Source organism: Acomys russatus, chromosome 7 (assembly GCF_903995435.1).
Source record: "Acomys russatus chromosome 7, mAcoRus1.1, whole genome shotgun sequence".
Lineage (NCBI taxonomy): Eukaryota > Metazoa > Chordata > Mammalia > Rodentia > Muridae > Acomys > Acomys russatus.
Window position 1 is genome coordinate 24,502,567 of NC_067143.1, and position 3,996 is coordinate 24,506,562.

Sequence of the window (3,996 nt, forward strand, 5' to 3'; positions counted from 1 at the left end):
ATAACATGAGTACCTTGGTGGTAACCAACAACTCTCTAACTGGACTTAAGACACACTCAGCAAGCGATCCCTACAGTACTGTGGCTGGTACTGGAAACCTAACTGCTGAGTGCTAGTGAAATCGTGGTTACTGAAGGACAATCCACAACCACTAATTTATTAGGACCAGAATAATCCCTAAAGTTAGCCTACCAGCATTTGTCCTTATGCCCACAGATAAGTGCAGTTTTTATCCTTCATCAGGGGAATTTCTCTCTGTAGTAGATGGAAAGCATTACAAAGGCCACAACTAATCAAAGTGCCAAGTTGTGGAGCCCATTTCAAAGGACTAGAGGGGTCTTGGCGAGATTGTTTATTCCAGAAATGTCAGAAGCTCTACTCATAAAGCATCACCACTGTGGCCACCCTAACGTGAGCTGTACAGGGACGATGCCAGGGAACATGACAAACTGGATGAGGAAAAGCTCACAAGGCCTCAATCCTAAACAAAGAAATGCAGGCAAATGGAGAAAGCTGGCAGCCAGAGAGGTGGCCTTCCCCAGGGAAAGAACATCAATTTATTTTCTAGTACCAAATGGGCAAGCCTTGAAAACACACATACAAATAACATTATACAGACTGAGCAGATAATATTTACAAGCATATACAGTTACACACACACACACACACACACACACACACACACACACACACACCAATTAGTGAATAAATGAGATCATGAATTTGTAGGACAGTGAAAAGGGTTATAGTAGAAGGTTTAAAGGGAGGAAAAGGAAGGGATAAATGTAATTAAATTATAATCTCAAAATTACAGAAAGATAAGTATTGGCTGTTAGAATTAATGAAAAGTTAAATGGAGTTTGAAAGAATATATAATATATGGGCACTAGACCGATGGATCAATAGTTAAGAGCATTGGGTGCTCTCGCACCCTGGTAAAAAGCATTCACAAAGTGGCTTATACTCATTTGCAACTCCAGTTCTAAGATACTGACAACCTCTTGTGGTTTCACCAGGAACCAGGCTTGCATATAGTGCATATATGTACATTCAAGCAAAACCTCAGATACATAAAATTAAAATTGTGAAGTAATGAATGCTAAGATATTTTAAGTGTAACTCTATGAGGGCTTTGTAAAATTAAAAAAAAAAAAAAGAAATTTAAAACTAAAAGGCCAAAAAGATGAATAGGTAGAAATAAGAATACAGCACGTAAAATTGGCACTAGAGTCTCAGGGGATTTTAGGAAGAGATTTGCTGAAGATGTGGTTTTTAAAAAACTATTTGTTTCCAAATTTACATGTTTAGTGACACATTCTTGGGGAATCACTTGAGAGTATGGACAACTCAAAGGCAGTGACCTCACTGAAGTCCCACCTCAGTATAGGTGACAACTCATAAAACCTTGGAACTTTCTGAGAGACTTACAGGCAGCTTGATGGGTCAGAAGTTATTTTCTCCCCAGACGTTCTCACTGATAGTGTGACCTGGAGCAGGGAAAGGTCGGGTGCAGCTGTAAGTTATAATGACTTCCTGACACTTAAGAGTTGCTTACTTTCTGTGTCTCTCTTTAGAATGCCCTGAATCTTACAGAGCAGAGTTCCATCCAGGAAAGAATGCTTTCAATTTGGAGAAAATCACTACAAAATACTTCTTTAAAAAGAGACGAAGGAGATATAGAACCAGTATTTATAAAACTAGTGAATCACCCAATGTACTTGTATGGAAACAGACTAAACAATAAAATCCAACCTAGTGAGGCACCAAGCGATCATTATTCATCTTAACAATACTAGCAGAAAGAAAATACACACCAAAATCTCTATTAACATTAGAAGGGCCATATTTACCTGACAAAATTAGATTTAAAAATCCTTGAAATAGTAATTTGGTAATACTTTAAATAGAGGAGATGGAACATCTATGGAGAAAACTTAAAAATACTGATTGACAAAAAATGAGATAGAAAAATTCAACACAGAGAGTTTATATATCTTGATGCTGAAAAACAAACATTCATAGTTAAGAGAACTTAATGCTCTTACGCTGGACCCAAGTTCAATTTTCAGCTCTCACATGGCAGCTCACAAGAGTGTGTAACATCAGTTCTAGGGGATCCTATGTTCTCTTATTGCCTCTGCAGGCACTAGACATACACATAGGACATATGTGAAGAGGACATCTCTTCCTGGTCCACACCACTACACAGCAGACAAGAGACAGAGACAGCTCTCTCACACTCAGGAACCCTGGGGCACACTTACTTGCAACCCCTGCATCTAGGGATGTCTCTAGTGTACATATGTGAAGGCAAAACACCAATACAAATAGTTTTTAAATTTTTATATTATATCGTTCCTGTCCCTGGAGGCATTGCAGGTGTGGCTGCATTGTTACATGTGGCAGAGAGGAGAGAGGCCACATCTCTGACCTGGGAACATCTGAATGATTAGTAGCCAAACACTCCCTGAAAAAGGCAAGCCTGAGAGGACCACCAGTTTGGTGCCTCAGAGGCCTGAGGGGGCAGACCATGCCCGAGATGACCACTACCCATCACCATAATGCACAGGTGGGGCATAGCACCACCTTGAGACCATTCTTGAGATGACCCCACACATCCAGAGACCCCAGGTACCAAGTAAGAGGATCAAATAAGTGGGGGAGAAATGGAAGAGAAAGAGAAGCAGAAGAATATGAACACAATGGAGAGAGGCAGAACTGGAGACTCTTGGGTAGTGAGGGGCAGCCTGATGCGAGTAGCTGGTGGTGTCACTTGGACAGTGGTGGGGTTCTGGCCTGTGCTGCCACTGGGGACCTTGTTTGGGTCCATGGCTCTGCAACAGCATGGTTCTGTTGTCACCGAAGTCCAGGCAGATGTCCCTGGTCATGGCTGCCACCTGGGGACAGGTTAATGTTTGAGGGCTATGCAGAACTGGCCTCAGCCCTCGCTGGACACTGAGGAAGAGCTCGCTCGCTCTAGAAATGTGAAAGCAGGAGAACTGATTCCACCCCTAGTGGGGCTGTACCTTGTGGGAACTGGGAGTGAGCTGCCCAAAGGTATGAGCATAAAAGAGGTAGCCTTGCTACTCCTTTTTTATGTGGTGACATGGGTGAGGCAGAGATGTCCCCATCTTGCCCCTTGCCACCTATGGTAGGCAGGAGAGCTGACTAAGGTGAATGGGAGTTCTGGTCCTGACCATTACCTACTATAGCACTTAGGAGAGTGGGCTCAGGCAGCATAGTAGAGCTGGCCCTGTGTGGGGGGTTGAGGGTGAGCTAGCCATAAGGGTGTAAATGTGGGAGAGCTGGCCCTGCCTCTTGTCTACTGTGTAGTGGCATCAACTAGGGAGAGAGAGGCACTTTCCTCCCATTTTGCCCTTGCCACTTGCAGAAGACAGGGGGGCTGGGGGTCATGAGAACAGGAAAGCTGTACCTATTCCTCACCTTTTGCAGCACTCGGGAAAGCAGGCCCTCCACCTTGCCTGGGCAGCACACTAGAGATGCTCGTGGATGTGGGGGTTGCAGATAAGCATGCCCCAGGGTTCGTGAGTACAGGAGAGCTGGCTCTGTCTCTTGTCTGCTGTGTGGTGGTATGGACGAGGGAGAGATGTGCTCTTCCCATTTCTCTTTCCTCACTGCCTATGACAGGCAAGAGAGCTGGGTCATGAGAGTGGAAGAACTGGCCTTTTATCTCACTGGTTGCACCTTGCCTGAGCAGCAGGGTAGAGCTGATCCTGGTTGCAAGGGTTGCCCGTGAGCTGGCCCTGAGGACATGAAAGAGCTGGAGGGCAGATCAACTCAGATAGCTCTCAAGCCCAGAAACAGGGCTTCGAATTGGTCCACCCCAACATCTACCCCATTGATGAACTTCTGGAGTGCATCAAGTTTTGGATATTACAGATCTTCTTGACATAAGGCGACCACAGGACATCCAAGAGGAGTCCGAGTGAGATTCCAGTATTGATAGAGTAACAGAAGCCAGAGGCTTCTGACCGA

General features: G+C 44.5%; 1 pseudogene; it reads left to right on the forward strand.

The window, feature by feature from the left end:
• Positions 1-2,357: 2,357 nt before the first annotated feature.
• Positions 2,358-2,465, forward strand: LOC127192522 (uncharacterized; annotated as a pseudogene).
• Positions 2,466-3,996: the final 1,531 nt, after the last annotated feature.